Source organism: Myotis brandtii, unplaced genomic scaffold, assembly GCF_000412655.1.
Source record: "Myotis brandtii unplaced genomic scaffold, ASM41265v1 scaffold82, whole genome shotgun sequence".
Taxonomy (NCBI): Eukaryota; Metazoa; Chordata; class Mammalia; order Chiroptera; family Vespertilionidae; genus Myotis; species Myotis brandtii.
Window position 1 is genome coordinate 7,147,702 of NW_005371324.1, and position 27,592 is coordinate 7,175,293.

Here is a 27,592-nt window from a genome sequence, read left to right on the forward strand (position 1 = left end):
TAAGGTCAGACTAGTAACTACTAACTATAAGTGAGCCACCTGAGATACAACTAGAAAATATATTTTTTTAATTGGCTGCTTTCAAAAAACTATTTCGGGAGTCCAAGTAGAGTTTTAATGCCCCAAGGACAGACATTATATAAAAGAAAAACCTTGTTTTTCTTATCAATAACCTGTCAAGTTACTGAACACTATACAACATGGTAGATGCCATTCAAGTCAAGTAGCCCTTGTTGACCTCTTAATACATGATATCAAGACATATACAAAAATGAAAAGTCCTGCTCTCCCTGGTAAAGGGGAACTTAAAAAGCTGCATTTAACAACAACTTTTAATGAAACAATTCCCCTTTCTTCATTGCTTTTCAGCACTTTCTGAAGTAGATATTTTCTACCATGTTTCCTGGCAAGATTCATAAAAGCTTTCAAATTTCAGAACTATAGCATGTGTCTTAAGCACACTCTCTTTTTTCAAACTCATCATCACTCATATAAATAGATATAAAAGACTGTAGAAATTATATAAAATTCCTTTGAAAGAGGTGAAACAGATTCACACTCCAAATAAGTGTATGAATTATTAACTAGTTATTAAAAGTGTTCTATAAATTGAGCTATTATTGAACTTCAATGTATCTAATTCAGGTTCCAAACGTGATAAGTAAAGCAACTTTTTTCTGGTCATATATAAGTTCCATTCATTTCATTGCCTATAAATTAAGTCTCATAAATTTGAGTGAGAGATAGGAAAATATTTGAAGCATAATGATACTTAAGGTGATGGTTTATTTTGATCCTATTGCTTAAGCCTCAAAGTTAATAATTATATGAATCCAACTTGCTCTATATTTTAATAAATGATACCTTCTAAATAAGATGATCATAGACATCTATCACTTTTAAAAAAACAGTGTGACTGAAAATGGAGAATTATAATAAGAGGAGAGCCTGGTTTTTTTACAAAAGAGATTTTACCCTGCCTTGTGGAGACAACTTCGGCAGCCGCCACAGCAATGTGTGTTTAATTCAGTTATGATGGAAAGAATGAAATATCTTTCAAAAGCTTCAAATTACTTTGGCATTTAATCCACGTTTCTAATATGCTCTGACACTAAGCAAGACAGAAGCTTGTGGATTCCTAGGCAAACTTACCTCAAGTTTCCATCTATCAGAAAAGGTGGCTTATGTAGGCTGCCTCAGCATTGCAAGTCTAGTCATCAGGTTCAATCCTTTGGGTCACTCCATTGTTTCTAAAGGCACCCATCTCAAAGCACTGTGTGTGTGTGTGTGTGTGTGTGTGTGTGTGTGTGTGTGTGGGGTGTGTAGGGAGTAGTTGCAAAGAGAAAACAGTAAAAGACAAATGTCCCATTAACAAATCATTAACAAATTAATGCATTGATTTTCAGATCTTTAGCTGTCCCTTCAGATATTAGGAAGGAAGAGAATCTTAGTGAAAACAAAATAGGTAATTACATTACAAAAAATAACACCTAATGTTTATTTCATGTGATCCTAGACACAGGCATGCCTCAAAGACATTGCGGGTCCAGTTCCAACTTTACCATAGCAGTAAAGCAAGGAGCACAGTAGATCGAGCCATAATGGAGTATCTTAACTTCAACTTATAAAAAAAATGCAACAGCTGGGAAACACCATAAAATGAAGTATGCCTGTACTAACATCATTCCCATTCTATAGATAAGAAAACTGAGTCTTATAGGGATTGAGAGCCTCGGTCAAGCCTGTGCTTGTGACTAACTACAGCACTACGTTATTATATTGCAAACTTTTATTTACTGGCATTTTAGAAACACATTTACTGCATAAATCCAGCTCCTTTGTACATATCCTTTTTTTTCTCTCTTGCTAAAATAAAATTGAAGCACTTTACATTTCCTTAATTGCCAGCAGGTGTCTAAAGGTTTAGCTTTCCATTTTTGGTGTCAGAACTCAATGAGCTCAAATTAGTGATTTCTGGTAAACCTGAAACAAATAAACATGAATGCTTTTTAAAAGTTAATGAATTAAAAGTTTTTTAATTGTTGGACCAGTAAATTACCAAAAATGGTGGGGAAAACTCCAGAATAGCTTACCTCTTCCCCCTTAAGTGAAGAGGACGCTAAGCACTTTTGCAGACACCAATGGGAGGAATGTTATTCCCTCCACTGCTTCTGTTTCGTTGTTGCTCTTGTCATATGGTTAGCTAACATTTATCAACCACATACTATGTGCCAGACACTGTGACAAAAACTGCAGCTATGTATTCAGTGCTTGCCACAACTCCATGAGGTTCTCATGAACTAAGTCACATTTAAATTGTTGGGACTCACTCTCTAAAAGCCAATCTCTAATTCACACATGTTGACTCTACCCTAAGCATAACCAGGAACATATAGCCTTTCACAGTTGTGTCACCTGCCTTAAGGAAGAAAATTCTACAACACCATGATATAATGGGAATAGCATAGACACCCAGTGCTGGCATACACTCTTTGTGTTTTTTTTTTATGTGATCTTGGAGACAGTGCCCAAACTCTTCTCAATACTTTCATTCTCTCATCTGAAAAAGTATACCAAACCCAAGAGATTGTCATGAGGAAGAATTGAGATAACCTACCAATAACCTGGAAATAAGAGCTATAATAAAGTAATATTGGTTTCATCATCACCATCATTATCTTTATTAGATGGTATATTCTCAGATCCTTTGGAAAGAAAATGAGTAGGAAATGAACAGAACGTGGGAATCCTTCATGTAGTACTTGTATACATTATATATATACAACAACTATGTATTATTGTAATTTTATATTTGGTGACTATAAAATTATAGTCCTATTTTTATGTTATCAATCAAATGTCCAGCCCATAAAGGCTTAAAAAGTTAAATATGAAGTAATCTGAGTGAAATTAAAATTCTTAATTCATTCCAAAGGAATCTGGAGGGGGGGAGAGAGAGATTATAAAAGAAAGGAAAAAGAAGAGATCATTGGGATGAAAAAATAAAAGAAAATATGACAGGTGTTTCTTCTCCATTCCCTGTCCTTGTGTAGTTTGTTTTCAGAGAATAGAGCATTCATATATGCAGACATGATTCTTGTTATTTTCAATAAAGAGAAATCCATCCTTTCATTGGTATGTCTTAGGGCTTAGTAGAGCACTCTATCTTAGAAAGTTAAACCACAGAGCCCTCATTATATCTTATGTATTAAAAACCACATAAGTATAAAATAATTTTTTCTTAGCTCAGGACGGCATTCTTCTTTGGTATATATTGTAAAGTCACAATCATTTTAGTTCTTGAATTCTTTATATAATATTCAAAATGTGAAAAAATGTATATTGTTCTCTCAACTGCTAAATAGCAATACCACACTGTTAATAGGAATGTCACATTCCGAAATCAGGGACTCTCACTTTTCCTGGAACAGAAAGACTCAGGTTCCTCCTGGTCTCTGATCAAGTCCAACTTCTCAAGGATGTCTTTCCTGACTTCCTCATGGGCAGTAAATCCTGCAGCCCATCACTCCCTGCCCTCCTTATCCATATTTTCTTTATTTTCTTCAGAGCACTTGTCACCATGTGACATCTGTCTGTTTAGTGTCATTCCCACCCATTAGAATGTAAGCTCCAGGAGACCAAAGACTTTCTTTTATTCACGTCTGACTGGCATGAAGGAGGAATTCAGTCATAATTTAAGTGATGAGTGCTGAAGAACTAGATCTTTTAGAAGAGCAAAGTCCTGATTAGCTCTCAGAGACTGGCAACAATTAATATCAGCACATTTCAAATAAATAGCTTAAATCTTCATTTTATAATTTATTTGTGTGTGTGTGTGTGTGTGTGTAGAAGGGAGAGAGGGTGAGGGGTGAGAGAAAAAGAGAATATAACACTTTTTAAAGTGTTTTATATTATTCTAGAATTGTCACTTAAGTAATTCCAGTGAAATACTTATGGGAAATTTGCTAAGACTCACCAGGAATTCCTGGGTATGTAGTTATAGCCACCAAAGAAGAATTTTTATGATCATCTATAAAGGATTTTCTTTTCAAATAATGAGGTTTTGTGTGTGTGTGTGTGTTTTTACAGTAAGCTATAACTAGGTGATTATATAATTTTTGTACGCCAGTGAGACATTTTTGAGAGTTAGAGGAGATCCTAAAACAAACTAACAGATTTTAGTTCATCTACACCAGCCTTTGCCATGGGCAGATTGGAGCACACGGTTACTCTATGAATGACACCCATTACCTGAGTGCCATTTGTCATCCCATGCATTGTATAGTCCACCATCTCTGAACGGACAGAGACAGTTCATGAGAAACATGTTTCTGCACATCTTGTTTGTATAGCAAACAGCTCTGGAAGCAAACTAGAGATTTGAGCAAAAAGAAAGCTTTTTGCTTGCAATCCATTATAAAACATTCAGGCTTTCAAAGCGTTAGGATTCCTTAGCTGTGACACAAACCCACTTGGTATGTACACGTTTCCCCCCAGGCCGTGCCCCATAAACCTCGTGGGATTTGGGACGTTGAGGTGAAACTGGCGTAAATATAAAGCTCATGCTTCTTTCTGTGCCACAAATAAAATTCCTTTGTCATTGGGCCAAGAGCCTCATGTCTTCTGCCAGCATCTATGAATTTATAGCAAGCTAACTGGTTAACTTACACGTAGGGCAAAATCTCAGTATCCTCATAGCTCTCAACATACATTCATAGGGCAAGGGCAGAATACATAACCATAGTGATAATGATATTTAATCCAGCTGAGTCCTAGAAAGGACACTGGACAGGGGTCCAGAGATAAATTGCAATTCTCTTGGGCTACAACATTTTGAGTGACTCCGAACAAATTACTTCATGAATTAATCTGGTCCTCAGTTTCCTCATCTATAAACTAGTCAGGGGAGGTAGGTGACCTTCTGACTCTAAATTATTTGGATTTATAACTCTTTCAGTTTGTCTTATGACCCTGTCCCACCACATAATTTATATTTGTATAGCTAGCTGTTGTGGTGACGTAATAATCACAGACTACTAAAAGTATAGAAACTCTTTAGAGATGATCAACTCTAGAGATTTCCATAACAATGTTCTGATAAATCCCAGCATTCTTCAAACAAGATTGGAGTATTCCAAAATGCTTGATTGATTTAATTTTCATAGAAATCTTTACTAAGATAAATTTCATAATTTTGAATTAAAACAGAATAGTACGGACACTCAAGTATGTATAAGCCAAGTGCTAACACAAAGACCAACAATGAGCTAGCATATCTTCATTGCCCTTACAAAATGCAAATGCCATCCAATCCAATTTCTGAAATAGATCCACACTGATAAAATATTTCTTTCAAGATTATTTATATTGGGAGTTAAAAACAACAAATCACTTTGGAAGGCCAATTTTATCAATCAGGTATATGAGACATTGATGTATTGCAGAAATACTAGACTGATGAAAGGGAGTGTATTGAATTGGGGTAAAGAGAGAAAAAAGTAGAGGGAGGAAGTTAGGTCTATATGTATGGAGCTATTATAATTTAGTTGAATTTCTTTTTCTTTTTGAGTTAAGGATCCAATTTTGTTTATTTTGAGGTCAGGTAGTTAATTGAATGTTGCAATAATTTAGAGTGTAGGTTTAATACAGTAGCTCTACTTATATTAGGAAATCAGTGTTGAAGGTAGGTTTCCTTGAATAAAAGGTTTTCTTTTGTTTCTGACTTGGTATTGCTACCCCTGTGGATGAGGTCATGGTGCTGAACTTGGGAGGAACCAGCCAGAATGGAAAAGAGATATGTATAGAAGGCAGTGGGGAAGAAAAAATGCAGAATTCAATGGCTGATTCATGTACAGAAAGATTTAAACATTGCTCCTGCATCTCAGTGACTGGGAAAATGATGGCAACTTTGACAGAGGTAGGAAGGTTTCAGTTTTGAAAGAAAAAATATGAGCATAATTTTAGAAAGCTGGAGTCTGAAGAGACAGCAGACCATCTGGTATAAATCTCCAATGAACGGACCAGGACTCAGGAGAGAACATCGCTAAAATTATGGATTTTGTAGTCATCCATGTCCATAGATTGCAGGCTTCAGATATCACAAATTATCTGTTATTCTTGAATCTGGAAATGCCAGTCATGCTGGCAATTTTCTGCCTCTCATTCCAATAAAAGGTTCACATTCTGATTTCACTGTGACTCAGAAAATTGCCTCAAATCTCACGCACCATTTTCCTTGTTGCAGGTGACTAACCCAAATCTACCTCCACTTTAAATATAAAAGTTTACAAAGAGTGTTGTGTATATGTAAACTGAAAAATTATCTCTTCCTTCACCTGAGTAATATGGGTAATATGGAAGTATGAATAAAATAATAATAAATCTTTTTTACCAATCAATGTAAGTAACTCAACTTTCCAAAGGCATCCTTGAATTACCATAAAGGAAAAGGAGACCAGAGATTCCTGTTTGATTGTGAGATGTGTAGCATTTTCAGAATGACAAGGTAAATGCGGGGGAACATTTTTCTGAGTGTTGGAAAATTGACTGGATATTCAGCAGAAGCTAAATGAAAATGTCAGGGAAACGGTGAAGATTGGAACATAGCAGATTTGATTGTGACTTCATGAAAGTAGGAAATCAAACTTGCAAAGATCACCTACACTAGAATATACTAGAATGCTTCTTTACTTAGCATTCCAGGTTTTTTAAAAATATGTGCCTTTTAATAGTATGTTATTTGGTTACTGTAGTATATGGTTCACTCATCATATATGATCCCTTGAATCAGCAGATTTATATACAGTATTTATTACTCAGATACTAATAAATAAGTGACAGGGGTTCTATGAATATCTATTGCATGCGTACCACAGAATGGACATTATAGAAGTGTAAGCTGAAGAAATTACAGTCTATTGGGAAGGCAATATGGGACACTCATAAAATAATAGTTAACATTTCATTCTGTGATAAAGAGGGGAAAGAGTTCGGTGGAAATACCTTCTTGGTTGACATGAGCATCTTGCTTTTGATTGAAAAAGGCACTTATGGGGACATCGGCCTGTCCATCTCCATGCTTTTACTTTTAGGGCCACAGGGGATGGGTTGGTTGATGGTAAGCAGATGCTTATTCTATTGGTAGAAGTAGAAGGATTGAGGGATTCAGGTGTCCTTTGGCATGGTTAAGTTTTTAAGCAAATGAGATCCTAGCTAGAGTAATTAAAATGAGTTGTTAATTAAAACATTTTGCTATCTGAACTGGGGGGAGCAAATCAAAGTGGCAAGCTTTCATGTCAAGTCATGTCACTGCTCTGAGGCCCAGAAGCATAGCCTGAAACAGCATTGCCTAGACATTTCCTGAATGCCTGAAAGGAGTTGGGTTGAGTTTAGCTTAGTCTGGAAAATATGTCTATGTTTAGAATAGATTGTGAATTTTTAAATTTAACATTTAGACAGAGAATCACTTATTTTATTATTATTATAAATGCAAATGTTCCATTCTAGTTAGCAGACATCCTTTCATCTTTTATCTATTGAGCTCTTATAAACAGCCAGACATCTGCTAACTGCATTATCTTGGTTAAACCTAATACAATATTATGAGGTTGATACTTTAATTATCCCATTTACAAAGAAACAAAAAGACATGGAGAAGTTAAGTAACTTGTCAAGATTATAAGCTCACAAGAGATGAGACTGGGATTGGAACCCAAACATGCTGACCCTGAAGTCATTTTGTTAACCACCACCCTATATGGCCAATCTTGACCAGCAGTAAGCATCAGGTATTACATATAAATGTGCTGGGTAAATTGGTTCCTGACTGCAAACAGACCTCTAGTCTCCAAACATTTTTTTATACTACACATTACTATTATACTATCTCCATATAATAAAGAGGTAATATGCAAATTGACCATCAAACCCTCACAAGATGGCTGCCTACAACCAGGCCAGCAGGGGGGTTAGTGAGGGATGACCAAACAACTGAACAGCAGGCTGCATGGGGTGATCAGGCTGGCAGAGAGGTTAGTGAAGGATGGCCAAACGACTGAACAGCAGGCTGCGTGGGGTGACCAGGCCGGGGAAGAGGGGAGCAGTTGGGGACCACCAGGCCAGCAGGGGGTGCAGTTGGGGGTGACCAGGTCAGCAGGGGGGGCAGTTAGGGGCGATTAGGCTGGCAGGTGGGGCAGTGAGGGGTGACTAGGCTGGCGGGGGGGCAGTAAGAGACAACCAGGCCAGCAGGTAGGGCAGTTAGGGGCAACCAGGCCGGCAGGTGAGCTATTAGGAGCCTGCAGTCCAGGATTGTGAGAGGGATGACCGACTGCCAGTTTCAGACATCCCCCGAGGGGTCAAGGATTGGAGAGAGTGCAGGCTGGGCTGCGGGGACCTCCCCCCCCCATTCACGAATTTTGTGCACTGGGCCTCTAGTCTATATATATAAAAGCCTAAGCGACTGTTCCAATTGGAAGACCGGCCAGTAGCTATGATGCACACGGACTATCAGGGGGCAGACGCTCAATGCAGGAGCTGCCCCCTGGTCATCAATGCACTCCCACAGCCAACCTCCCACAGCCAGTCAACTCCTGAAGCCCCTCCCCCCAGCCGCCAGCCCCAATTGGCCCTGATCACTGGCCAGGCAGAGGGACCTCACCCATGCACGAATTCGTGCACTGGGCCTCTAGTCATATATAAAATCCTAATAATGACAATTATTATTGAAGTTGGCTAGTGTAATCTGTAATTTTCATTTTTAATGTACTATCTAATGCTTTTTTTTCTTCAACATTTCTTCTTAACCAATAACTTATTATTTTTGTTAAACCAAGAGAAAAGTCTATTAAAAGAGGTTATTATATGTAAATCTCTTATAGTTAGAGAAAAAAATCATGGTTCTTGTGTTTTTCATTAATTGTAATGGCAAATATAAGTTCCTTCTGTATATTAAAATTGATTATTTTTTTCATCTTTAATTCTGAAGGTATTAGTTATTTTCATTATTCCATTTATGCAAGGTATGGGTAGTCATTTCTGTAGGTTATTTAAAACATATTTTCCAAATTATTATTCCTTTGCATCCAAAAACATCAATAACAGTTAGCTCTATTATTTCTTGACTGAGTAATATGTTTCAAATACTGTACTTGGAACAATTTTATTCTTGGAATTATATATCCATTATATAATATTATTATTCATAATCATCCCATAAAAAAGCTATCTTTACCCACCATTATACAACAGCAGTGTGGCTCAGAAAAGTTAAATAACTCTCCTAAGTCATAAATTAGAAGTGACAAAAGCTGTTTTCAAAACCAATATTGCCTGTCTCCTAACATTAAATTTTCTACCGTGTTATGCTGCCTCTAAGATACCTTTGAAAGTATGGAAATTAAACCATCAGTATAAAAATAAAATCTGAGCTCCTTTCATTTTTGGTTTGTATTTCATAAACATTTAACACATATGCATTGATCTTAGGTAAATAAAAATTAAATTTATCTATAGTTCTCTAATTTGTTTCTTGAGATATTTAATATCATATCAAACCTTTGTTAGCATTGCTGACCTTTCCCAGTGTTAGTATTTATGTATATGACCTACTTTTGTATTGACTGTGGATATTTTTTCTTTATCTCTGCACAAATCTTTTTGCTGACATGTTGTTAGCAGATATTTATTCCACTCTACAAGCAGTAATGCATAAAAATGTCTTAGATATTCATGTCCTTTTCCAAGCCTCAACACATACTGATTTAACCATCACGACATTCATAGATATTTATTTCTTCATGACCAGAAGAGCAACATAAATAATTAATATTGATTTTCCCAATCATGCTTCTGAGCCATACAACTTTCACTAGTACTGATTAGTAGAGTAGTATTTTATCTCTGAAGCTCTCTGACATTTAAATGTTTAGTTTTCCATTCCATAGCACACTAAATATTACTGGGGTACACAAAAAGAACTGTTAAAAAGCAGTAATTTAAACTACAAACTTGAGAAATCAACTGAAACCAAAACATCTGTAAGATTTTGAAAAGATACCACTAGAAACTTATATTCTCAGCATCAATTTTATATTTTCAATCCCAAAGAGAGAGACAGAAACATTATTGCTCTTCAATAAAAGTGTGAAAGATATTTTATTGTATTTCCTAAATGCAATAATTCCAATAACTAGTTAGCTATTGGTACTTATGGCTTAATCTCTTAATTCACAAGCAGATCATTCTCTCTGACTTTCATTTGCCGCCTTCTTTTGACCCTAGCTCTGCAACTTAGGACAAATTAATTAACCTTTCCAAGCTTCTTTCTTCATCTTTAACATGTAAAATAAAAATACACAGATTAAATGAGAATATGTGTCTATTATATAGAATATTTGTTGGTATGTACATAAGCAAATATATATATTATGTGCTATATACTATATTAGCAAATATATGGTGATATATTTATGTATAGAAATATATAGAAAACAAACAATACCTGGCATACATGTAGCAGTCTCTCAATAAGTGTAAGTCCCCTCCTTTTCCTTTTCATATATATCACATATTATGTACATATCTGTTAAGTGCATTACACTTTGTCACATTCTATACAGTATATACACACTATAAAGTATAATGTACAAGTATACATTTTACTTCATCACATACTTTATCATCTCTGTATCCCATACAATGTACATATCTGTTAAATACATTGTACTTTGCAAAACTTTCACTCAGGATGGGACCAGGATGAGGCGAGTGCACAAAATTTATGATTTGGGGCAAAAAAAAACCCTCAGTAATTAAGTAAATGTTTTTTTGTTTGTTTGTTTTTTTAATATATTTTATTGATTTTTTTACAGAGAGGAAGGGAGAGGGATAGAGAGTTAGAAACATCGATGAGAGAGAAACATTGATCAGCTGCCTCCTGCACACTCCCTACTGGGGATGTGCCCACAACCAAGGTACATGCCCTTGACCGGAATCGAACCTGGGACCCTTGAGTCCACAGGCTAATGCTCTATCCACTGAGCCAAACCGGTTAGGGCTAAGTAAATGTTTTAATGCAATTTTTCAAGAATCAGAATTTATCCAACATCCTATGATGAACAAAATATCATGATATTTTTTAAAAGTAAGATCAGCATTACTGGGTTTTCCTTCCCCCGGCTCCAGCATGGCTCATGCCGCACTGCTTGCACCAGAATTATGCAAGTGTGTTCACAGCTCGTAGCCTCTGTGCAGACAGTCTTCAACATGTCCGCATCCTCAGCCCTGGGCCTCTTGCCTGCGGGAGCTCACAGACCCATTATGTTTCCCCAGTCTGAGGCTTTGAAAGTTTTAGACCTTTCAAAGGTCCCTTGGAGGCAGCATAATGATAGGGTAAAAAATATAGTGTTAGGAGAGGACAATATTGGTTTTGAAATTGGAGATCGGAATAAAAGCTGAATTAAGAACCAAGAACTTGAAAAGACAAAGATGGGCAGGCCCAGGGAGCCACAGAGACCTGGTGATGAGAGAGCTTCAGTCCTAGAACTTGCTGAGGTTGAAAGGCCAAAGCAACCGTCTCTTTGCCCGTTTTACTTCAACTTCCTCATCCAAGAATTATTTCTGAGCATGGCAATGAATAAATATCCATGTTTCTATAATGATTTTGAGAAGCACGAAATAAAGTTCTCATTCATCTTAGGTCTATGAATATATCATATATATAAACAAATATGTATTATGTGCTAAATAATATATCAGAAAATATATATGATATATATATAAATATAGAAATATCTCTCTATATATAAAACCCTAATATGCAAGTAGATCGAATGGAGGAAAACCAAACAACTGGTCGCTACGACGTGCGCTGACCACCATGGGGCACGCATGGAACATGGTGGGCATTGGCAGCAGGCAGCAGAGCGCAGAACATGGTGAGCATCGGCCAGGGCGGGATGGTAGAGCAGGTGAGCGGGGGTGCCAGACCAAGGCGGGGCGCCTGTCACTGTCATCAGGGCAAGCCTCTGGTGTTTACTGAAAATTCTTTGCTCCTGTGCACCACAGCCCCACTTGGCACTCGCACCACTGATCGCCCGGTGCCGTCAGCGGGTGCAAGGAGTGGCTGCCGGCCCTGATTGCCCCTCAGGGCTTCTCCACCTCCCCCTGCTCCTGAGGGGCAGCACCAGAGCCACTGCTCACACCCGCTGACAGTGCTGGCCCCAATGGCTCTGAGCTGGCAACAGGTGCGAGCGGGGCCGGTGCCATCAGTGCATGGGAGCGGCGGTGGCGGGAGCAGGGCTGCTGGCAGATAGGGGACTGTGACAGGAAGGACCGGGACCCGCCCCATGCCCACTGCAGCCTTGTGGTGCACAGTTCCTTTCAAGGTGCACGAATTCATGCACTGGGCCCCTGGGGTGTGTGTGTGTGTGTGTGTGTGTGTGTGTGTGTGTGTGTGTGTGTGTGTGTGTATAAAATAAACAATACCTGGCATATATAGGCTCTCAATAAATTTTCTTTCCATTGGACTTGGAACAAAGGACCTTGGTGATTAATAGTTATCTATGTACTTAGCATATATAAGTATGAGGTTGATTTTAACAGTGTTTTTGAGAATTTTGAATAATTACATTCTCTTTCTATAATATTTTCCTGTTATTTCATGTTGTACCTATTCCCAAATATTTAAATAAGCCTCTACCAAAACCAAATTGGAGACCAAGTTAGAGTGCTTGCTCTTACTTGGTTTTGATTGGTTCTCTCACAGGGACACACTGCCTCTTAGGTTAGCCTTGGAGAAAGAATTGTATCAGCAGTAAGTTAACCCAGTAAACAGAACTACCAGGCAGTGGAGCAGAAGGAGTGGGTGACAGCATTTCAGTTACCAAATTATGCACAAACCATATCCGCAGTTAGTGTTGCCATGTATGCAGCTTTTCAGGTGGGCTATGAATTGGCAGGAAAGACCGTATGAACCTACAGAAGTCCCTGATTTAAGAAGCTGAAATTAATGGAAATCCAGTGGCTCTCTGCAGTGGGAGTAGAGAGGCAGCACAACTCTTGACCCTGGTTCCCTGAGGGGCACTCAGCTGCCAGAGACTCACTTCACCTAGGGAAGGCCCTGCTAGCTTTGAAAATATAGCCAAGTTTTTGCCACAATCTTTCAAAACATGGGGCATACGACACCAGTCCAGAGTCTCATAACCTCTGTGTTTCAGTTAAGGGAATATTTGCAAACATTAGACTCTATGGGTTCTTCTACAGACTCTCACCATGAAGCCAATGTCTTGTTCTGGTACAGAAATCAGTCAGGTTCCCCTTTACAGTGTATCTGCCTCTAGAGTTCTGGTGACTCAAAAAAGCATTTTCTAGCTAATCGCTGCTGGATACAGATTTAGTAACTTTTACTAGGCGGTTTCAATACATAGTTTGGTCTGAAGATAGCAACAAGCTAACTTCTCTGGAATAGATTTAGTTCTTAACCTATGAAAGGTTAAGTGCTGGTTGATTTCTCAGAGCAAAGGATTGGGTTTGAACCGGGGCCCGCCTGACTTATAGCACAGTGTGCTTCACTACCATGCCTTGCGGTCATCTGCAATGCTTATCAAATGCACGATTTCCGGGCATCTCCCTAGATTTACAACTAAATCATAACCATTGGGGATGGAGCCCGGGAATTGTTACTTTCATAAGCTCCCAGTGGACTCATACACACGAAAGCGTGGGCGTCACTGAATAGCATCCTTGTGGCATTGACTCCTTTAGGATTTGGAGTTCTGCTTGTCTTAGGGAGAGATGCACATAGGCACCGCTGTGACAACTGCTCTTTGCCACCTCCCTTAGGAAGACCACATGGCTGCTCAGCCTCAGTACACTGTCGTCACTACCCCAAGCTCAGCTCAGCCTGCCCATCTCAGCATGAGCAGGCAATCAGGGCTCCACAGCGTCGAGTGTAGTATACTTCCTAGGTAGTCATCTTGAAAAAAATAGACCAGCTTTTTCCCCTCATCTTCTATCTTGAATTCTGTTAAAACAAAGACTACTTTTACCTGTGGAACCAAGCATATATGCCATCTGTTTCCTTTGAAATATCAGAGTTCTATAATGTTTCCATTCAGCAACATATACTTATTCCACCCCCCTTATGATGTTGCTTCATCCTCATCCATCAGCTTTATCTGATTAGATTCAATCTATACATTGGTACATTGATCTATTATTTATGATTCATTTTATTCCCAATTTAGACCTAAGGAATTTTATCTTTTAATATGTTGTGACATTCTATGGATTTCTTAATTCTTTAAAATTGTACTCCTTTGAAAATGTACAGATAATGTATACTTGTATCTTTGTTGTTTATGAAGATTATTATTTAGACACATGAAATATTACATATGATATTAGACAGACATGTTACAATGGATGGTTTAACTAAAATAAGCCATTTGTTTGCTTCCCTTGATACTGTTGTGGTTATATAGATTAACACATGAAAATTTGAAGAACATATGCTAGTTAAATTATTTCGATTTTTAGCACAAGACAAGTAAACCCACTGTTCTTGTATTGTCAATGAAAAGAGATCACTGTGTTACTAGGAGAAAGATTGAAAATATTCAGATTAGTAATGATCATTTGGATGTGGAAGGTTAGATGCTATCTACTAGTATTTAAAAAAACATGTGAACTTAAAACCACTCTAAAGTGTCTTTAAACATATATAAATTAAGTGTCTTTAAACATATATAAATTGTTATTCAGAAATATTTTACTTGATATAAAATTAGCTTGAGCCCAGAGTGTGATATTCATTGCTTTTGCTGTTTGCATGATCTTTTGTAGTTTATTGATCCCATATTTTCTAAGGAGAATCGTGGGGACATAAGAGCACATCGCATTAGAATGCATAATTCATTAGGTTAAACAGCATATGTCATTGACTTGGGTTTCTTCAGGGTGTTCCCTAAGTACATCATGACCCAGATTAGCTAGAAGCAATTCAAGATGCAGAACTAGCACAAATCAAATAAAGGGAATGCCCTTCAATGTGTCTGAATAGTTGTCTTATGTGAGGCCCGAGCAGAATTGCTGAGAACCAAAGAGAAAGCAGGTTCCAGGCACCAAGCAGTAATCCTGTGTGGCTCTGCCTAGTGTGGGATGTCAGCCAAGGTCCTCAGAAATGCCAGGATCGTTGCTGAGTGATTGACACACAGACAGTGCAGGACAGTGTTGCACCTGGGGACTCAGCTCATTCACGTTACAGAACACCTAAGCAGGTAAGCATCTCACCTTTCATTCTAAATAGTCTGAAGTTACTACTGAAACATAATTGGGAATTTAAGGCCTGTTGCTGCTACTACTTGAAAATTTGCATTACTCATCTTTTTGTGAGGGGGCTTAAATATATACATTTTCTGGAAATTACTAAAGATGAAAATAAATACATGGCTGGCTGGGTGAATAAACAGAAAATATGGACAGAAACAAGAAAAACAAATCAACCTTCCTGTAGACCAACCATGAGAGACTTAGCAATAAGTCTTGTTATTAATCTCACATGCCAGAAAACCATCACTTACTAAGATAGATAGGATAGGAAGTTTGCAGTGGAGGTCGAGAAAAATTTAATCAATCAAATGTGAACATTAGTTAAATGAAGAGAAATAAGACACAATAAGTGCATCACAATTTCATATGGATTTTCATTTGTCTTTTGAGCAGCAGAGTAAAATGACTGTCACTGCTTTTCATCACTGAGAACCCGAATTATTTTCAGAGTTCTATCCCTTATTATTGAATATGTCTGTGTATGAGCCCATGATCCAGGGTTCTGAATAAGATAACAGTTTATTTCATTTGTGTCAGCCCCTGAAAGCTTGAGGAATATCATATTTGCTTACAGAAAACTGAAATAGATATAGTATGATATATTCCTATGCCTCGAGTCCATTTTAAGACAGGTCAAACTCAAGTTGTCCTTGGACAAGTGAGAAACAAAAATAGCAAAACTTTAAACCCTAGATTGTTTTCACTTAGGTCTATGATTTTGAGAAAATCCTACATTTAAAAAATGAATGATTAGATATACAGAGTAATATACAGTTTTCTCTGATGATACTCCAAAAATGGATTCTTATGAGCAAATCCTGTTAAGATCTTTTCATGTTGCTAGGAGAATAGTTACCATAGGAACAATGGCACTAGTAAGCATCATTTACACATACATAGCACGTAACCTGAAAAGTAATTTAATTAAAATAGCTTTAGAATTTTATACTGTTGTCTTTTGCAACATTTGTGTGTATAGTACAATTTATTAATCCCTCTAAGGCAAACATGTACATTTGCCCACAGCTAGCTTTTATTGGCTTAATCCTCACTCATTTTGTTACACTGAAGTTTTGTCTTTCTTCAGCATATAAAAAAAAAATTCGGAGATCAACTGTCATTTTCCTTTGGAACACTGAGTCACAGCAGTGTGGGTGTTCAGACCTGCTGGGCTGCCATAATCAAATAAGAAAATCAAGGAAAACATTGGTGCTGGTGCATATTGAAGTCATGCTTCACCCATGACCCAGTCATTTTCTCTTGAGTACTATTTGAAAACACAAAATCAGAACAAGTGGCCATCCTGACATTCCTTAAAACATGTGTTTTCTGACTTTTCACTAAAAATCACAAACTGGTCAAATGGAACACAGTTCAACTCAAGCTATTCTGGGAAATTATCCTCTACTTTTCCCCTCAAAAGAATTGTTAATAAAACTACATTACACAAGTACTGATTTCAGGCCCATGCTGTATTGTTCAAAGAATACGTAGCTCAGATTACAGAACTCTCTAAAACCAAAATTTTGAAGTCTGAATTCGGGACTTAAGTGTTACATTGCCAGAAAACAACTTGGGAGAAGCAATCCCTGTCACAATCATGAATTGGTGCAAATGTTTGTGGATTTCCTGAATTCTGCAACAAGGGAGTTCGAGAGGTGTATTAGAGAGGATAAAGCACACCTCACTTGACCACAGTAGGCTTCTGCTACTTTCACATTCATCACCATCACATTCATTCTCTGACCTACCATTTCCTCCCAAATTAGCTCATTTATCTTGATATACATCAATGGCTTTTCTGTTTTTTATCAACAAAGTTCGCTATCTCTATTACTGCAACTGTGCAATATACTGTCAGGAAGCAGTTATTTCCCTGGAATTCCAAAGGGCAGACAGGAAAGCAGTCAATCACACCTGTTAATAAGGATCATGCACCAAACAGCATCCATCAAATACTGCCTTTATGATGTAGGGAAGAGACATGGACCCCAGGACATGACTCTCTTCTCTGACATTCCTCAGTGAGACACTTTTTCTTTTTTCATCCTGGCCAGGAGGGTTTGGCTTAATCTCCTCAGCCCGCATTGGGATGAGAGAAAAGGGCTTTTGACTGTCCGGGTGAGGACCCTTTCCAAGAGCACCCAGACCTCAGGCATCTATGGCCCAGGTCACACAATTCCCACTTACAAATGACCGAAGTGGACAACACCAGGAGGTGACCCTTTCAACCAAACCCCTTCACCTGGGTCAGGCATGACAACAGCTGACCCAGCCCTGGGAACACCAGGATACCCTCTTTACACCCTGGTTCATTTTGTTTTGAAATCTTGTCTCCCATTAAAATAGCCTTGGGATAAGCTTGCAAGAAGTTGTCATTTTAAATTCACAATAATACTGTTTTACCTTTCCTGGGTGGAAATAGCTATGTATCTACGTATCTGCACCACCAAAAAAAATAAAAATAAATAAAAACTTTTCTAGTCCATTTGGCTCTGGCCTGAAGGAACTTTCTAAATTTTGTATCATGGCTGTGTTTTCCATCAGATTCACGACTTGATACCCTTGATAATCAAGAGTATTAGAGTCTGACCTTGACCTGGACAATTTTCTCTCCACCTACAGTCATCATAGAAAGACAAAGAACATGGGTATCATCTGTTCTTTAAGATGGATTTCATATATAGAAAATAAAGAGTATAATCTTACTCCATAGTATTAGACCATTAATGAGAATTACACTAAATAATGCACATAAAGGTAGATAGTATCTGGAATATTACTCTTGAATGGATGGGAACTTCTATCCTTACATTACTCTGTTTCTTACCTTCTTGAAACCATTTATCATAACCAGTCTTACAAATGCCCTTGCACTGCACTTCAATGTCAATATTCCTTAGCAAACTTCCCATGTCAACTTCCAGATAAATATTTTAGACTTTTAAATAAACCTACTTAATGAGTACTTCTATGAATTATTTTGCATAGATTTTACCCTTTTAATACTTTAATAAGACCTTATAGTTTTCCTTCCTATATTCCATTACAAAGATAGGTATGCAGTAACTTATTTGTTTGTTTAATGTATGAGTTTCCAGTTAAATTTAAGAAGGGAATTGCACTGATATCCCTAATGTGATCAGTTTTACTTGGGTTTATTTTATTTTTTATTTTATTTATTAAGTTATTTTAATCTTTATTGCTAAAAGTATTACATATGTCCCCTTTACTTGGGTTTATTTTAAAATCCACTGCTATTGTAACTATCATTCATGGATCTTTTACTTTGAAATCTAAAATTAATTCAAGTTCCAGGTTGATGTTTTTCAAATTTGATAAAAGGAAATGCCACGGTGACAGCAAATATATTGGTAAAAAGAAAAAAAAATGCTGCCATAAGAGGCAATGATAACTAACATTTGTTAATCATAACTCAAGTAGTGCCATGTAGAAAATCATAAAGTCTTGGAAACCAGAAATTTAAAAAGCCTAACAAGTAATCAATTCTGGTTGACCATTCTCTGCCCTTTAGGTTTTTGTCTAGTCTTCATTTCTAATGTCACAAATGATGAAGCTGTTCCTATTTCCCTTGGAAAACTTGCTCATAGTCAATAAATATTACTATCAATGATCTTTACTGATATGCTGACCAAATTTTGTATTTTCATTCATTAAATATATTTATTTTTAGTTCATACCAGAGTATTCCCAAGCTTTATAATTCTGCCTCTCAGACTTGCATATATTGGATGATCAAATTAGACATATTTTCATATTTATGATTTCCTAAAGATTTTCTCCCAGTAATTTTTCTCATTTGATTAAAGCACCACTGCTAATTTACATCTTTTGTAATGTAATTTTTCAATTCCTATTGTTTACTAACCTAAAGTTTGCAACTCCTACTTTTCATTAGTTTGCCTCAAAAACAATTTAGCCTTATCTCTTTCACTGTGTAGGCACCTCTTTATTTTACTTATCCTATATAAGAAAGATGTAATATGCAAATTGACCCTCACTCCATCATGTCATCACAAGATGGCTTTGCCCACAGCCAAGCCGTAATGAGTGATCATCAGGGACCTGAGGCTGTGTATATGCAAATTGACCCTCACTCCATCACGTCATCACAAGATGGCTGTGCCCACAGCGGAGCCGTAATGAGTGATCATCAGGGACCTGAGGCTGTGTGGCACTGTGCTTGTGCCGGGGACCGGAGGCTGCACCCCAATCCCGCCTGGTGGGGCTTGACGGCAGACCTCAGGCCTCACCCTCCCACCCTGGTGCCAGGCTGGGGGACCTGAGGGTGCACCAGGGGACCTGAGGCTGCACCCCCCCACCCGGTGGGGCTTGATGGGGTGGGGGGAGCCGGCCGGGTCTGGGTCTGACATGATTTTAAGGTGCGTGTGGGTGGACGGGGACTTGACTCTGGGTCCCACGGTGCACCCCAGACTGACAGGAGAAAGATTTTTATATACATTTTACTAATTTTCTTTCATCCCTGACACTTCTATTATAGAGATAGGGCAAATAGCAATATTAAAATATTTCCTCTAATTAATTCCCTTTTAATATGTACAAATTTCGTGCACCAGCCCACTAGTTTTCTGTAATTCTCAATTGTACATACACCTTTTTGATCCTCATAGGTGTGTACAAGAGGACTCTGTACACACACACTATACCCTGTATCAAAGCGCCTTTGGAATAGAAACCATGTCATAAAAGCCTATTTTACACCTAAGTCTAAAATAACAAAGCTGAGTTTTATACATTGTATTTGCTCAATAAATGTTATATTGAATTCTCTTCTCATACAGCAACATAGCAAGTTGGAATAAAATAAATACTTTCTTGGGACTTGAAGGTAAAGTAGTAAATTTTACTAAATTAGAAACAAATATAATAAAGAATGACTATTTTAGAGGAACTTCTTAAATTAAAAAATTATCTGAGATAATGAACAAGTGAGATTCAATTAAACTCCACTTTTAGGTTGCTGTACAAAAGCTAGCCACAAAATTAAAAGTAATAAAACAACCTAAGTTCCCATGGAATCACCAGGAGTTATTTTAATCACATCTGAAAGAAATATTTCTACAAGCCATACCATAGAGGTTATTCTTTTATTGGTGTTTATTTCTCCATTTCAATTACCCTTTCTGTTTCTTACTCTGTTTCTTAGCTTCTGAAAACCATTTGTCATAACCAGTCTTGCAAGTGCCCTGGCATTATACTTCAATATCAATTGAGTATTTCTTAGCAAACTTCCCATGTCAACTTCCAGATAAATATTTTAGACTTTTAAATAAACCTACTTAATGAGTACTTCTATGAATTATTTTGTATAGATTTCACCCTTTTAATACTTTAATAAGACCTTATATTTCTCCTTCCTAAATTCCATTACAAAGGTAGGTATGCAGTAATTTATTTGTTTGTTTAATGTCTGAGTTTTCTGTTAAATTTCAGGTTCCATGAAGGGAGTAGCTATATCTGTGTTGTTCACTGCTATCTCTAGCTCAACTCACTGCTATGTGCCTGGCCTAATGTCTGGCATTGAATAGTTATATAACAAACTCTTATTGAAATAGTGAAAAAATGAATGAAGGGGTGGACACAATTTTATTCTGATAAAATTTCCACTAGCTTAAGCAATTGATCAATTAATCTATATGCATCTTTAATTTTTTAGTATTCCTTGGATGGTTATGAATTATCTAAGAATATAAATATGAACTTACCTTTAGATCATCTATGTATAAAAAATAGCTTGTGATGCTTCCCATAATGCCCTTAACAAAGATATTGGTGAGATAGAATCTATTATATTTCCTACTGAGTTATTTCTCACTATTGTATTCCATTCTCCTAAAGGAGAAAGAGCCAGCAGGGAAATAGAAGCTGCTGGCGTGAGTTGAATTGCACCTCAAAAAGGGAACTCTCAATGGCTCGGCATTGAGAAAATAATAGCCAGACCATTTCTATAATAATTAGACAACAGGTCAGTCAACCCAAGTATCAGTCATTTTGGTTAAACATCATTGCAGCTGTTGAGGTACAGAGGATAAAAAACTGATTTAATTCCTTACATTTTAAGTTTCCTAGGAGATTTCTCAATTAAATACAAAAATTCTAGTCATAGTCACTATCCAGTAAACAATATAATGTTTACTATGTGACTAGTTACATGTCTTTGGCTCAATGACATTGCCTATACTGTAATAAATTCAACACTAAAAGCAACTATGCTATTCTTTCTGTCTTTTTCCCCAATGATCAAGTTGCTTGTGGCTTCTGCACCATGGATTTTAGAAGTTCTCTTCTCAATATTTATTTCATCAATTTACTAATCACTGATTTTAGACTTTCTAGAATAATCTCCTCATTAATATATACATATATATGTAATATATATATATGTATATATATTCTACCTCAAATGTTTTAAATGGTAACAAATGCTCTTAGTATTCTAGAATGTGTACTATAAATGCCTAATAATTTGTTACCTAATTTTCTAAATCTATACAGCTTGACTCACCTTCATTAAAAATGTTTTTCCACCCATATTTAGAATGTTCACATTCCTTAAAATATGATTTAGAAGGCTTTATAATTTTTTATACATTATAAAGATTATAATCTCACATAATGCATCAAAAATACATTTTTTTATTTTTATCTGATTCATTTAATGTTTTTAAACAAAATAATTTTATAGCAAGAACCATTTAGCCATACTGAACATAAATTATTCAAAAATTAGTAATAGTTAATAGGTGTATGTGCTCACAGTATGCAAGATGCTGTCTTAATTTTTTAAATTTTTTATTAAGTTATTACATATGTGTCCTTATCCCCACATTACCCCCATCCCCCTCACTCATGCCCTCAACCCCCTGTTGTCTGTGTCCATTGGTTAGGCCTATATGCTTGCATATAAGTCCTTTGGTTGATCTCTCCCCCTTACCCCCACCCTCCCCTACCTTCCCTCTGAGGTTTGATGGTCTGATCGATGCTTCTCTGTCTCTGGATCTGTTTTTGTTCATCAGTTTATGTTGTTCATTATATTCCATAAATGAGTGAGATCATGTGATATTTATCTTTCTCTGACTGGCTTATTTTCACTTAACATAATGCTCTCCATGTCCATCCATGCTGTTGCAAATGGTAAGAACTCCTTCTTTTTTTATCACAGCATAGTATTCCATTGTGTAGATGTACCACAGTTTTTCAATCCACTCATCTACTGATGGACATTTAGGCTGTTTCCAAATCTTAGCTATGATGAATAGTGCTGCTATGAACATAGGGGTGCATATATCCTTTCTAATTGGTGTTTCTAGTTTCTTGGGATATATTCCTCATCACAAAACTCTAATGAGATTGGCATCATTATCAACAGAACTATTTTGCATAAAAGGTTTAAGTAACTTCCCCAACATCACACAGCCAATGATTTAAATTCAAATACAGTATAATCTTGCATTATTTGTTAATTATTGTATTATTTTCCATACAAATGACTGTAAACCTACGTTTGCCACACCCTATATTTGGATTCCAGATCTCAAATTTTAAACATTCATGGTATCTACCATGCCTCCCTTTATACATATATTATTTTTGGCCCTATAGAGAGGAAGGAAGGGAAATTGCAAAAAATAAAATAAAAAAGCAAATAACCACCACAACAAAACAAAAACTGTTTCAGGCCTTTAATCATGAGAGAATTTACAGCCCAATACATAACCACCCTGCTGGCCCTCAGAATTCTGACAGATAGGGTGCTCATCTATACACTCACAGCCAATACACTTTATACGTAAAAAAAAGGCAAGTTACCAAGAATGTCAACTAACCTTTGTGTAGGAAACTTCACTAGAAGGAACAGAACTAACATACTGTATAGAGATTATAAACTACAAGGTGTCCCCAAAAAAATGTATATACACTTTAATAGCTGATAGCTCAATTTTAAAAATGAAATGTATTTTAATAAACACAATTTTTATAATTATTCAAAGTGTGTATACATTTTTTCCAACACCCTATACATGCCAGGCTTTTTCCCAATACTATCTTATGCAAAACTCAGTTGCAGAAGATAAAACCGAAGCTTTAAAGTTCAATTATTTTCTGAGGACCATATAGATGATTATGAAGGAGCTGGAATTTAAACCAAGTTCTGAGTCCAAGCCTGTGGCACCACTACACCACAGTACAGAAGGGATGGTGCCTTGAGTAGTATGAAATGCAAATATATTCCAGAGACTCACCACGGGTCACTAATAATAAAAAACAGTGGCTCTACTTCAGCAATTCTGTTGAAATTCATCAAAGAATATATTCTGAGAGTTTTTCAATCTGACCTGAGTGTATGCAAAAATGTAATTGTGATATATGTCTACAAGGTAAAAGACAGACTAAATAGCATATATCTACTTTAAAAATACATAAATCTCTGGAACGTAAATATTGTTTATAAAATGAATCTTTAAAACCATTACCAAAAATTACTATTTAAACTGTGTACTATTTGGTACCCTCCTGTACCTCTTAGCTACTATGACACTTATTCTTAAAAATTATCTCCTTTATTCCCCAACTATATAAAAAGAAAACAAAGGTCTTCAGCAAACATACTTTGAGTGTTCCCCTAGTTGCAGATTCCAATGAAACTTAAAAGACAACGAAAGTAGCTGAGGTGTGTATACATTGAGGTCTGCACTGCTTTATTCTAATAAATAGATTTCTGTTATATCTTTGTGAGTACTGAAAGTGGGAAAGTAGCTTATGATGTCCACTGCAATGACTATAACATAGGTTTAGACAATTTTAAGTAGGCTTTGTGAAGTTAAACAATATTAAAATACCCTAAATACAAAAGTTTGTCAACCAATACCTGTTTCTTAAAAATATGTATTTCATTCCATAGTCTAGTAACTACACTAATTAATTTGAACTGCCCCATCACAATGATTTAAGTTATGTCAACTTTTACAAAAGAACTGTTGGTTATACCTCATGAGTTCATGAAAGTTTATTATATTGCTATGAAATATCAATCCTAGGAATTTTGAAGTTTTAGTATTCATGAGTAGGGATGAGAGTAAAAATCTTTCAAGGATGTATATGGGAATCTTTATTTGGTGGCGCAGCAATGACTTCCAGCATTCATATGTAATAGGTTTGAAATAGGGACTTTTGACCTCACATCTGGAGAATAGAATAATGCAAGCCACTACAGGTAGTAATTACTGGAGGTAATTGTAATACAGCTTGAGTGGTAAACATTAATGGGGGGGAAAAGACAGATTTCTAAGCAAATAAAATCTCAAGCATCAAAAAGACCAAAAGTTTGTGATAAATGGTTCATTTAGGCATGCAGTGCTGTGTGGGCAAAATTGGATTGCAATCATAGCCATTTCAAAAAATGAAAACATTAGGAGAAAAGAAAATTGGACACAAATGGCATGGAAATTACAGCCTTTGATCCATTCTGAAGAACCTTTTTTTTTTGAAGCATCATCATGAGTGGGCAGTAAATTCCTTCCACTCTTCTGTTAAAACCTTTATGAAAGCCTGGAGACCCTGAGATAGAAATAATCAACTCAGGACTGACAATGGAAATATTTTTCAGTGATAAACGTTTTTCTGTAAAACTGCAAAATTAATTCTAGTGTTAAATTGCTATCTGATTTTGCTATTGACACTTTTAATTTCAGGAAAAGTCCTTCCCAAATCATCCTTGACCCGTCCAACTAAAGATCAGTTAATAAGCACATATTTTTCATGATAACTAATAAAGAGAGAATAAAATTTCATGAAGATAAAGAGTGTTTTAATGTTCTCAGTGTCATAACATTGAGAATGTCCTGGGTCCAAGAATCATTCTATAAATAACAATGCACACCTTGGAACATAAGTGGGCATTATTCTAGAGAGACTGATCTTTGGCTCTTGTAAATGATGCACTATAGTTTCCAAAGACATGTAGCAGCAGTAGGTCTGTATTTGCAGAAACTTAAATTAATTCCTACAGCTTTGAAACAATAATGATCATAGATTTGTTCAATCACTATGAAAATGTCTGTAATTTGATTGTAAGACATTAATATTGTAATTACTTATTGGCTTTCCTTATTAACTACTGGTAATTACTCATTTCATAACGTTTTTTGACCTATTTTGTTAAATCCAGGTTTTTAAATTAGCTACCTGGTAATCATTTAAATAAGTTCTTACCTATCAAATCATTTCTGATCATTATCTTTGGGAGAATGTTACATCCTGATGTTAAGAATTACTGGTAAATAAGTATAAGAACATTACTCTTTACATTTTAGTAAATAACAACTCTAATCTTCCAAGAAGGCTGTTTAAATCGGATTTGCAATGCCTGAAGCAATATCTTGGCTTATTTTCTTATTTGACTTGACTACATTCTGCTTTCATTAACATTTTCTATTTGACCTTTTGAGTTATAGACCCCTTCTAACCTTAAAATATATTATTATGAAAGAAAAATATGTCTGTTTGTTTTATATCTTTGAAAGTGAATATTGGTTTTATTGCTATTGATTGTATTATATGAAAGTAGAGATGTGAGATTCAAATGAAATGACTAAACTATGGGTGTGTTTTTTTTTTCCTGTCAAAGGTTTTTAATTCAACTATAAATGAAGTAGTTTCTTACCAAGATTTGTTGGTCATATATAATTTCTGTGAGCAAAATGACCAATTTTCATGACACTTTTAAGGCTTTCATAATGCTTTTTCTAAAATATCTCTATTAAAGTTAAGTAGCAAAAAATAATTTTCTAAATAGACTTTCTCTTGGAACACTGTAACATACAACATGTTCTTTTATATCTGTAAGATATGGAAATCCTTGACCAGGCCCTTGAAGAACCTATAATCAAATGAAAAAGATGGACAAGTAGCAAATTAACAAATAGTATGATGAGTGATATTAGGAGATACTTAAACATCCCCGCCTCAGACTGCTAAATTAGGTTATACCCCTTAGCCTCAGCACACTGAACTTCCCCTGTTAAGATACTCCACATCCTGTTTGGCAATTACCTTTTCAAATCTGTCATCCTGATAGATCATAAACTTGATAAGGACCCATGTCTTCTCCCTTGTTCATATAGTATCTTCAGTGCTATTTCTAACATGGTTGCTTTATACATTCTTGTTGAATAAATTAATGAATGAGAGTGAGTGAATGAATTAATGAATGAATGAATGAATGAATGAAAGCTATGAATGGAGTGTTGTGTTACATAACCCAGATGGGACCATTTTTTAATGAGAGCTCAGGTAAGTCATAAAGGAGAGTCCAATGAACATGGTGAGGAAGAGCATGAAAGATAAGATACAACACATGCAAAGGTACAGACATGAGAAAGAACACAGAGCAGGCAAAATCAATGGCGAATATTCTAGAATGGCTAGAACATATGTAAAAGTTGTGAAATAACAGTGATGCAGAATAGTTGTTGAGACATTTTATTTTCAACTTAACACTTTCCTTCATGTCAAGCAAGTAAATCATTTCTTGCCAGAGGGATTTTCTTTCCAGGGAAGAAAAAAGAAACAGAAGTCAGTGGCACTTATTGATTTTGATAAGATGAACATATTGAAGATATATGCTTAGTGTCCAGAAAAAGGAACATAAAGGGGAGCATGGTTTTGAGGACAAAGAGAGAGTAAGAAGAGAGATTCATTGACACAGATAATGAGAACTGGTTTGTCCGATCTTAGAATGATAATGACTGTGCCCTGAACACAAAGCCAAAGCTTCACCAAAGATTCCTGTGCCAAAAGCATGGAATGAGGGAAGAGAGCCACTGGGGTGAGAAACACATTGAGAGGCCATGCTGGCTGAGACATTGGGCATCTGAGGGGTGAATAGGCTGAGCAGATGAATTATGATCAGCAGAACTTCCATAATTCTGGGGGGTGGATAGGGACTGGGAGGATGGGAGTAAAAGGGGGGAGAATGGGAGATATCTGTAATACTATCAACAATCTACACTAATAAAAGAGAAACATGGTAATTAGTGTACGACCGCTACCCTTCCCATTGGCTAATCAGCATATCCTTATGCAAATTAACTGTCAGCCAAGATGGCGGCCAGCAGCCATGCACTGAAGCGAACAGGGAGGCTTGCTTGCTCCAGTGACAGCGAACTCCAACGTTCCCCGCCTGAGTTGCCGGCCTCTCAGCTGCAACTCTAAGCAACTATGT

At 36.5% G+C, this 27,592-nt stretch overlaps 1 protein-coding gene across 5 annotated transcripts in view; it reads left to right on the forward strand.

Annotated features, from left to right (window-relative positions):
- Window positions 1-27,592, forward strand: part of SYT1 (synaptotagmin I) — a 547,809-nt gene that overhangs the window by 249,261 nt on the left and 270,956 nt on the right. Inside the window, exon 1 of one of the 5 annotated variants that reach the window (XM_014531663.1) lies at window positions 15,191-15,275. The exons of the other annotated variants lie outside the window; for them this stretch is intronic. The gene's annotated coding sequence lies outside the window, so the exon portion shown is untranslated. Of the gene's footprint in view, window positions 1-15,190; window positions 15,276-27,592 lie in introns of those variants that run through there. 5 annotated transcript variants of the gene reach the window in all.